The sequence below is a fragment of the Trematomus bernacchii genome, unplaced genomic scaffold (genome assembly GCF_902827165.1).
Source record: "Trematomus bernacchii unplaced genomic scaffold, fTreBer1.1, whole genome shotgun sequence".
NCBI lineage: Eukaryota > Metazoa > Chordata > Actinopteri > Perciformes > Nototheniidae > Trematomus > Trematomus bernacchii.
The window spans coordinates 1,069,481-1,081,217 of NW_022987521.1; the positions used below are offsets into that span (position 1 = coordinate 1,069,481).

General features: G+C 38.6%; 1 pseudogene; it reads right to left on the reverse strand.

Moving 5' to 3' along the window:
* LOC117472560 overlaps positions 1 to 11,737 on the reverse strand; it is a 31,144-nt pseudogene that overhangs the window by 18,731 nt on the left and 676 nt on the right.

The following is an 11,737-nucleotide window of genomic DNA, read 5'->3' on the forward strand; positions in this document are numbered from 1 at the left end:
ATTTATATTTAAGGCTTTACTGATGTGCCACAATAATGTATCCTGTTATTGAGTTAAAATATGAATACTGTGGCTTTCCAAGTTAACATTGATTGATATGACCGGGATTAAATCAGCATATACTTCTGCAAGGGGATGCCACCCCTCAAAATCTCCTGCCACCCTCTTGCCACCCCATGAATATTTTTCTAGATCCGCCCCTGAGCAGTGACTATATTGTTAGCACCACAGACAGTCTCTGGTTTAAACAGGTACATTAATAACCATGATTTAATATGAGCTGCTGTAGAGCTCTGTTCTCCTCTCTGATTCCCCTCAGACCGTCAGAGACCACAGGAGCACAATCTCAACACTGACAGGTTTTTGTAACAGAGCGTCACAAACTTTACACTCAAGTTGAAATGTGTCACGCTGCACGAATACGCAGGTGATATGAATTTCCCATCTTCACTTCCTTCGTGTTGCCAGGCACGGATCTGGGTCTTTGCATTGACTCTCTTAAACTCTGTTATATCTGCTAATGCTAAACTCAACCAGCTCACCAGGTTATTACTATTATTAATAATCATCTTAAAAAGACATATCATAAACATTCCCAAGTAGTTAAATAATGTTTTGGACGATATATTTAGTTTTTAAATCAGTATTTATCAACATGTTTGTAATTTAAAACCATTTTATACCACAGATACAATGATAATATAATTGCAAATTGAATTATCCTCAAAATAATGTTAGCTTGCTGTACTCTGCTGCGTGTTTCCTTTACAAACTGCTCACATGATATAATTAAAGAACAGTTTAATATATTAGATTACATAAAAACTGAATCCTCTTCAGGTCAGTTTACAGTAGAAACAGACTCTTACTTTGTGTCTGAGGGTCCAGGTTCATTTCTGAAGGTTGGAGGGTGATCCAAAGACCAGTCACTCTTCAGAGACAGACAGCTGGGGACTGGAGACTCTGCTCTCTGTCTGTGGAAACAACACATGTTTTAAACATCATTAGTTTATTTAAAGAGCAGATTTTGATCTATGACTGTTCACCTGATTAAAGATTTTTTGAGTTTTTGAGTCTTGATTGTGGGTTTCTGTTGTTAAAATTCATTTGAGTGTGAAACGTTTTACATATTTGTATTTTGTTTGCTTAATTTAACACAAAGTCCAACATGTAGAGTGTGAGGATGATTTCACTGGTAGATAATTTACTATTGCTGTAAAGTCAAACAGAGCCTGAGGCTCTAATAATTATAAAAAGAAATACAGATTACAATTAGTCGAAAAATAATATATATAAATACATATCAATAACAACAAAGCTTAATTTTAATAAGAAATTAAATGATTAGCGTTACAAATATGTTCATTTAAAGTGGACCTATCATGCTATATTTGAATAATATAGTGTAGGACCATACCTATATAAGGCATATTTATACTTTTTTCTTTTCAAAATACCAAACAGATCATGCATTTTAGCCATGCCTCATTTCGCTCAATTTGCACTTTTTTTTTTCTCTGCTCTGCAAGGGCAGATTCTGTGAGAACAGCACCATCTACTGGCCTGGCATATGTACTACAGCGTCTCCAGCGCTTTCGAACGGCAATGGCCGTGGCTGTCTCCTCCTGATTGGTGGAGTTGGCCCAATAGCCGTAGCGCCACCGTCCTGACGTCAGGACAGTGTTCAAATCTGGATCCGTTTTTATCAGATCCATTGCAGCCCCTTTTTTAGAGATTTGGGTATGGAGGAAAATAGAGAGGGTTGTGTTTTCTGACACTTGGTGAGTTCCCTGGAACACCGGGGACACATATTAATGTATATAAAAGACGTACAAAAGTGCATTTTGCATGATAGGTCCCCTTTAAATACAAATTACCCATTAATAGGGATAGAAATCGAGTGTGTAATGATCGCAGGCGGTCCTCCTCTGGCAAGCAGGGTGTAATCACACTAATCAGAAAGCCCCGGTGCCGCTACCTGAAGGAGTTAAATAGTTGGGGCGTGCGAGTCGGGTAACACACTGAATTGTGCAGACGGGAGGCATTCTATCAAGTCAGGACAGGCAGCCGGTAACACACTGAAGCGTGCAGACGGGAGGCATTCTACCAAGTCAGGACAGGCAGCCGGTAAGACACTGAAGCGTACAGATGGGAGGCATTCTACCAAGTCAGGACAGGCAGCCCAACCCACTCTCTTCAGTCTGTGTACAAATAGATGCAATAGATACGCAGAAGTCCGATTTTGTGTGCATATGATACGCCACATTTCGTGCCTGCAACACGTCTTTTTGTCCGGCCGGGTCTTGGAAGACCGGAAGCTGTGTGGTTCATAAAAACATGTTCTTACTCAATATCAAGCCACGATTATTGTTTTTATTTTAAATCGTATAATGTCTGACTGTTTTTGCCGTCTGTGAGGAAAATAAATGGGGCTCAGAGCCTCAGAATACTGAAATCTGTATTTTTTAAATCATGTTTTCCTTCTAATTTGTTATTTACTCAACAATAACACACAATTATCCTTGTTTTTATTTATTCGTTTAATTCTATAATCTTGGGCTTTTTAGCCGTAAATAAAGTCACCGAAAACAGACGTAGGCATATAAGGGACATTTCGAGCATCATTGCGATACACAAACCCACTGAACTTTTACCCAAGATCCTCAGCTTGAAGCTCGTTGATTGGATGTTTTAGCCGCAATGCACGTCGGGATATGGTGTTAATGCGATATGATATCCAAAAAAAAATCGGAGTTTAGGATGGCCGAAGACACTACACTACCCATAATCCCCAGCTATCGTTTGGGACTACAGTCCCGTTGACAAACCCCGTGATTTTTCTTCAAGCTCTGGGATTGGATGTTGGAGTGGCAGTGCGCCAAGGTTACGCCGAGCGTCAAAGCTCTTTGAAATGGAACGAAACCACGGCAGACTATCCAAAACTGGACTCGAACGCCCCCCAGAACTACACATGCTGGCTATTGTGTTTCGCAACATGTTCTATGGCACGTCTGTACTGGGATATGTAGTTTTAAAATACGTTTTCCCCACAATTAGAAGTTGCCAGTATTAAACTGTGTACATCCCTGGAGGTTTAGACGATAGGAAACAAATTGGTGTGTACAAATTTAAAACATGTAATTAATCAATGGGTGAAAATCACTTGTGTCCATAATGGGCAGCATTAATATATACCCACATGACAGCTCATTGTTACTTTGTAATTCTAGTCCACTACAATTCAGAGGTTAACCTGGTATTTTTACTCCACTACATTTATTTTAGTTACTTTGCAGATTCTGATTAATGATGTGAAATATAAACAACCCTTAAATCAGGCTTTAGTTACACCTGAGTAAAATTCAGGGAAAGGTGATTGTCAAGTGCAAACAATCAGGAGAGATATTTGATAGTTGGTGCTTGAGAAGACTAAACATTTATCTACAGATCTCTATAAAGTATATTAATTACTCGTTATTCTCTACTAATAGTTCATTAAAAACTGTATATAATGGCTATTTTGCACATCCCTTTCAAGATTTTCAAAGGTTTATTGACATATCATATACATACACACATGAATGAAAAACTTGGGTCGCAGGTTCCTCAACAGTGCATTACAAGACATCTATCAATATGTGTATACCTCCACCATTAAACTGTCAAATTCTGCACATTTCTTATTCTATCTACATACATAAGAGTATAATTAATGTGTATAATATCAGTTAAAATAAGTGCTTCAACATAGTTAACATTGCAGGAAAGCAATATATTAGACGTTAAGTACTTTGTCAGGCTTAATATTTATGTATAGATACCCCCAAAGCTGTTTTCTTATTTAAAAGAAGACCTTAACCTAAAGCATTCTTTAATGTGTTAATAAAGGTTAATTAGTTTGTCTGTTTTGCACATCCTCCTATTAATATATTTGTACATCCTGCACTGAACTGTTTTATTGTAGAGATCACTTCCAGTATCTTCTTGATCTTTTATATTCTATATTTCTATCATTGACCTTCTACTTTCCCCCTATGAAAGTATGTACTATATGTATTTGTATCATCAAATAACATTATTCAACAAAAATAACATTATTCAACAAAAATAATTCAATAACGTGCTTTAACCACTAGGCGGTGCACACAAGGTACACACAGCATACTAATAATAACTTTGTATTATTAGTGTAGGATATTTATGTATGTATCAGGGTTTCCGTTAGCCGGTAATGACCGGTTTTTAGCTGGTCAAATTTATTAAAAACCGGTAAATTCAAAACCTGCCGGTCAAAATGTCCGGTAATAATTAGAGACGCTCCGATCGATTGGCCGCCGGTCATTATCGGCCGATATTCACTCTTAATAGTTTGATCGGTGCTCTCTTTAAAGGCCGATCAGGAGAGCTGGATCTGATCGATATGGACATAAACGCCAGTGAAGTATAACCGGACACGAGAGAGAGATCAGGGGCCTCATTTATAACGCCTTGCGTAGGATTGACGTGGGAAGGTTGCTTACGTAGTACAAAGCAAAGAAATAGGTACAGAAATGTTCCAACATTTTCCGATTCACAAAACATTGCGTACCGGCGAGGGAAGTGCGTACGGCACTTCCTACGCCTGTTTCCCTTTATAAATCACAATCGACTCAAAATGCGGCGCAGCTTTTGCGGGCTTCACGTAATGCTCATATTTGCTTATAAATAGTCAAAGAAACGCCCATTCATTCATTCAGACTGACTGCATGAAGAAGATCGCAGGAAATGACGACAGCACAGCTAAAAAAGACATCTCACACCGTGTCAGATTTTGGTTCTTTTGGGGAGGTGGAGATAAATCATAATGTTTGGTGGATGCAGTTTGAACCAGAGTAGCAGCATGGAGGTCGGATCGTCACCAAAATAAATAAATAAGTGGTCCGAAAAAGGTTAATGACAAAAAAAATACACATAGCCTTCCTCAGGCAGTGTGTTTGTACCGGGGACAGGAGACACCCCCTTGATGAGAAACTGTAAGAAATGATCGGGGAATCCCTCCGGAGTGGAGTCATGACGACTGGATCTGAATTATTTTGTTGTATTTGGTGGTTTGTGTTCCAGCTGTCGATCAGCAACTATATATCCATAATCCACCAGTTAAAGGAAATACAACTAATGTGTTGTGTTATATTAGAAGTACAATTTACCACATATGGTGTTCTTAGTTTCCATACCTCCTGTGTTTTACGAGCCACTTATCAAGTCTTGGCAAACGGCATAAAACACGATTAAACGTGATAGTATATAAAACCACGCTTGTATCTATACAACCTATAGAAATGCAAAACGGCGTCAGTTTAGAAGTACAGATGGAGCATCTTATTTCAGACAGTTTGAAACGCGAGGGTCGTGATTGGTCCGTGATTGGTCCGTGATCGGCCCGTGATCGGTTCGTGATGAAGAGCCGGCCCCCAGTCTGACTTGATACCGCCCCCGTGATAAATAAATGTAATTATTGTGAAGCCAGCTGCAATGGATCATTGATCCACCAGGGGGTGCAGTGGGCTTCCACACTGGAGCTCTTGTGAAATCAACTTCGATACAGTAAACTGGATGTACAGTATGTCTGGTACTAATGTATAGCGGATCTTTGTTAAGATCCATATGTCACGGATAGGATCATAGTCTGTGCTAAATAAGGCATGTAATCATTTACAAAACATCACCATGTTGTTATTTAACAAAATAATGTTGTTTAGTCGAAAAATGCAGCCGGCTCTCGATTTTTAATCCTAATTTAATCACCATCTTCACCACGATCATTTATGTTTATGTTCGCCGAATTGACATGAAATCACTGACAAATATGAATATACTGTATTCAACTTCATTAAAATGTTATTAACGTGCCTAAACTCAGTAATTCACTAAAAATATTTATATTTGAATGGAGCCTTGTCAGGCAGATCAAGATCCCGACGCGTAGCGCAGGGATCTTGATCCCTGGGTGTTATTTTTCCCCATAATGACCAAGTCGCTGCAAATTATCCCGCTTATTACATGGCCACATTCTCAACAAAGTAACGACATGACTCCCAATATTAATTGAAATGCTTTTATGGATTTAGAAAATGTTTTTATTGATTTAAAAAATAGTTGTATGTATTGATTTAAATTGACATGCTGCCGCTAAGAAAAATAGTCCGTTGTTACCGTTTTTTAAACAGTCAGAATGAAACGGCAGCTCTCAGCTGTGTGTTTACACACCTAATGGCCCATCACCCACAGCTCTCTCCCCCCCCCTGATCTTTCTTTTCCAACAGTTAAGTTAACTGTAGGTTACTCTGAGTGACAAGCTTACAGTTAGTGAAGTAACACTTTTTTTTTGTGAGTCACGACCTGGCTGTTTCATTCTAACATAACGCTCCAAATATGACTGTTTCCACTCGGACTTCAATACAGCAACACCATTGTTTGGTTTCCATGGTAGCGTGTCTCTTTAGTAGCGTGCACTCCTTTCCTGTAAATTACAGGTCCAGCCAGGCAAAACAGTGCACTTCTCTTTCCCGCACTACTGTGACAGACCATGGGGCTGGGTCAGCCACTAACATATTCATATTTCTCTTCTCAAAAAGAGAAATATGAACGTTAGTTTTTAACTGAAATGATCAAATAAAGTCAAAATGTCACAGTGTTTACAAACATTGACCATACCGTTCACCAGCCCCCACCCCCCAATGTTGAGTATACTCTTTGTTTAAAACTAATTGGCCATCGGAATGTGTGTGTCCCAACCCCCCCCCTGTGATATCTCTTCTCCAGCAGTCTGTAGGTTTGTGTTCGCATATTTATGCTGTCGCAGTTCCTGTTGTTTCTATCGCGCATTGCCGGTATGAAAGGGTCTGTGCCGGAAATATCAAACATTAAACATAAAAGTGAAAAACAATGAACAAGACTTAACGTATTAATAATAATTAATTATATTTATTCCGTTTGGATGTACGATTTTTGATGATAAATACAACTATGAAGCTTGTAACGGCATAATTACTTAAGCGGAGAACGGAGTAATTTAACGTTACAGCAGGCATAACAACAGCCGGTGTTTATTTTATTATTATATATAGTCGTTATTCATTTGTTTTAAAGCTCAATAAGGAAGATTTAAACTTTCACACACGTTGACCGGCGAAAAACTCTGCCCGGTTCCCTCGGCCCGCACCACGTTGAATAAACAGAAGGCTGCTTTTGTGGAGGAAGTTACAGCGCTACGTATGCACATTTAGCTTTCAGTGTTACTGACCTGAGATGTTTTTATTACATGAATTAAGGTGACTGAGGCTTTTTAACATAGACTTTTCCAATGTCTGAGTGTAATATCTGCATTTTCTATTTTGGTTTGATAAGGACACATCCTGGGGATTGTGTTTACAAACATTGACCATACCGTTCACCATCCCCCACCCCCCCTACTGTATGTTGATTTTTGACATGTAAATGGACGGCATTTAGTACCTACCCCCCTCTGAGTGAATACCTGTTGTACCTGTCCGGGGCTAAGCCCATAGGACGATTCTCTGATGTCATCACCCTCGCACATTTGTCATATGTTTACAAAAAACGATGTTAACACTTTCTCGTTCTTAATATATGCTATATTTAGGGTCGATATGTGTTAAATTTACTTTAAAATAGCAGATCACTGTGACCGGATATAGTTTTTTCGGCTTAGTGAATGTGTGTCTCTTCCTCCGCGGCTCCTCCGTGCAGAGAGGCCCCCCCCCCGTTGACAATTCACGAACGTCTAACTCTCTCCCCCCCTCCCCCGTCGCACCTTCTAACAGAGCCCCCCCCACATATCAAATCCCAATTTAACCCCTGGCCTCTGGAGCAGAAATGAAAGAGTTTTAAAAATGTTTACGTTTTGGTAAGTTTTTAGGGAAATGTTGTAATATTGCAACGTTGGCCTTAGGTGGGAGCAGAATTTCTGTATTTCTACTCACATTGTCTGAATAAATATATTGAACAACTAAGGGTTAATTTGCAGGATTGATTGCTTACTTAGCCCTATATCAGTATATAGCATGAATAATAATCACACATCACTCATATTTGTTATGAATAATCATTTATCATTTATTAAATAGTAAGTCGCTTTGGATAAAAGCGTCAGCTAAATGCAATTTATGAAAGCCTCACTTAGGATTTTTTTACCAAGTGTAAAGTTATTTAATATATAAAGACTATATATTATTGAATTACAAGATTAGATATACTTTATTTGATCTAAAATATTGATGTGTTCAAATGCTCTTCTAAACAAAACTGTTTCTGTGAAGGAAGCGCCATCTCCTGGTTAAATCCTGAAATTGAAAATCTGGCAACGCCCTCTTGGAAAATAGTGGGAGGGCTTAACATTCCCAGATACTGGTCTTTGGCAGGTCTTAGGCAGGTAACTGGCAGGTAGTAGGCAGGAAGCAGTAAGCTGGAGTCTGAAATAAGATGCTCCATCTGTAATCCTGTCCTCCTGCTTCCCGCATCATTTATGAGAAAACATTTCATAACATTAACACAACATATTCGAGGTGGTTTTAAATAACATATCCGTATTTATTTATTTCTCCAAGTTATGTTTTTGTGTGCACTGAGGAGTCTCAAACAGGCGTTTGTTTAATCATTTTAAGATTGGCTTTAATCAATGTTTGAAAATGAATTCTTCATATATGATAAATGAGAGGTAACATTTTATTTATGGTATTATTTCCACATATTTCTCTCCATTCTTCCTTCTACCAACGGTGTCGCAGTTTCTCGTCTCTCCCGTTTTTGTGCTTAGTGCGTACGCATGGGTTAGAGTTTGCGTGGAGGACCGCACATTTTCCCGTCAAGTTAGTATTTTATAAATCGCAAACATTGCGTAGAAACTGGCGTACGCCATTTTTTTTGCATATATCCCTTTATAAATGAGGCCCCAGATCAGCTGCTGAGTCAGACGGAGACACGAAGCTCTGATCACCTGAATCCCCGCCCACTGTTTAGCGAGCGAGAAACTGACGGGCTGTCAGGAGAGAGGGAAGGAGAGGGGAAAAGAGAGGATCGGTTTCTCCCATGTTATTATCCAAAGTTAAAGGGGACCTATCATGCAAAATGCACTTTTGTACGTCTTTTATACATGAATATGTGTCCCCGGTGTTCCAGGGAACTCACCAAGTGTCAGAAAACACAACCCTCTCTATTTTCCTCAATACCCAAATCTCTAAAAAAGGGGCTGCAACGGATCTGATAAAAACTGATCCAGATTTGAACACTGTCCTGACGTCAGGACAGTGGCGCTACGGCTATTGGGCCAACTCCACCTATCAGGAGGAGACAGCCACGGCCATTGCCGTTCGAAAGCGCTGGAGACGCTGTAGTACATATGCCAGGCCTGTAGGTGGTGCTGTTTTCACTGAATCTGCCCTTGCAAAAACGGAGCAAACATTTTTCAAATTGAGCAATGGCTAAAATGCATGATCTGTTTGGTATTTTGAAAAGAAAAAAGTATAAATATGCCTTATATAGGTATGGTCCTACACTATATCATTCAAATATAGCATGATAGGTCCACTTTAATGTAAACTTTTGAATAATGTACTTCATCTACTACAAGTAGTTTGTTTGAATGTAATAATTATGTTGTTTGTGGAAGCGCATCATTTATTAAAAAATGAATCTGAATTTTTCGATCTGTTACGATTATAAACTGAAGCAATATAAAAATGACTCCCATTAACTGAGTTTTAAACATTAGCATATCCGGTCATAGTCCGGTAATTACCTGCTAATGGAAACTCTGCTACACAATTCTTATTATTATTATTGAAACATGACCGGTAAGTTTCAAATTTGTCCGGTAAATTAAATTCTGTCCAGATATGTGACCGGCGAGAAAAAATCCTAGCGGAAACCCTGGTATGTATAACATCTGAAGATGTGTAGTTTTATTCATGTTTTTACATAATTCTACAGGATATTGCTATATTATTTCACATGTTTTACTTCTACACATTAATATCTGATTTGTAAAACATCACAGACAGAAAGGTATATCCGTCATTTAATGGTAAGCTATTGAAATTGTGATTCCATAGATGTGTCTCCCATCACCCAAATCCCCTGACTATTCTCTCAACTCAGTATTTACATTCTTATATTCAAAGAAAATCAGTAATATCTTTAAAAACTACAAGTCCTTTCATATCAGCTGTGCACCGTTATGGTGTAAATATAACCTATCTACCAATTGGATCAAATATAAAAGTCAGCCGAATTAATGTTGATACTGCAAGGAGACGTATTGTGTGAAGAGAAATTGAAGATGTTTAATTGCTGATATATTTATGATCCACGTCACGTTTTCAGTTTTGGCGGCAGTGCTTCCTGTTTGTCCAGAAGTCTTCTCATCAGGGCTCTATAAATACAGAACTACGGCAGATATGTAATATTTAATGCAGCCGAACCGTGTATTACAATGCCGTTATGTGATGACTTTCAAAGAGAAAAGCAAGAACACTCGGAATAAAGTATTATTATTATTTTTTTTTAAATGTTTTCGGATTTCACATCACACAAACACCATATCCCAACATGCATTGCGGCTAAACCATCCAATCACCGAGCTTCTAGCTGAGGATCTTGCCTACGTCTGTTTCCGGTATTGTTTATGATGGATGTATTTTGTTATACACACAGTCCTTCACATTTAAATTTGAATTTACATTAAAGTATTTCGTGAGGCCTTCTAAAATGTTTTTAAATATAACTACGGTTCTAGTTGAAGAGTTTGTAAATTAACATGAAGCCAAGTTGTTGCCTGGCAACACAATCGCACAACCGCACACATGGATTAACATCGATTTAATACATTAATGTAGCCTTCGTTTCTGCTAAAAGAGGTGTCGACCAGCTGGGGCAACAAGAAAATCGGCGAAATCGAGTGTGACTATTAAAAAATAAATCATTATTATATTAATATTGACAATAACAACCGACCGTCGTGGTACTGCATTTGCTTGGCATTTCCGGGTATTTGGGCCATGTTAACAATACCGTGTAACTGTCACGTTTGAAGGGACGAAATCGTGACATCTTCACGTCTTGCTGTGATACCGGGTTGGGCGTATCATATGCACGCAAAACTCAGCCTCAGAACTCAATGGGAATGGTTAGCGTATCATATGCACGCAAAATCGGACTTCTGCGTATCTATTGCACGCATTTCCAATGTGTAAAGTTGTGTCATTTGTACGCAGACTGAAGAGAGTGGGTTGGGCAGCCGGTAACACACTGAAGCGTGCAGACAGGAGGCATTCTACCAAGTCAGGACAGTCAGCCGGTCAGACACTCAGATCCACAGTGTTGTGTGAGAGGTCCGCAGAGCCACGGTGCACTAAGATGTTTTATGTTCCGGTAAATTGTTTGCGTGTGTGCCACGTGTCCTTTTATAACTCTGCGCGTCATTGTTTATATATTAAGTATCAATTTGGTGCGCTAATTTTGCAGAACATTCTGAGCTTAGACTCTCTGTTAGTTATTGTTAAAATGATAGGTAAAAGAAGGACCTATTTCATTTAACATCCTGCAATTAGCCTACTCTGATAGGTGTTAAAAGGATATATGATTTTAGGAGGTTAAATACATTGAATTTAAGAAGAACAATACATAAATAAATACAATAAAATATTTATTGTTAAAAAGTATTAATTTCGATTTACTAAAA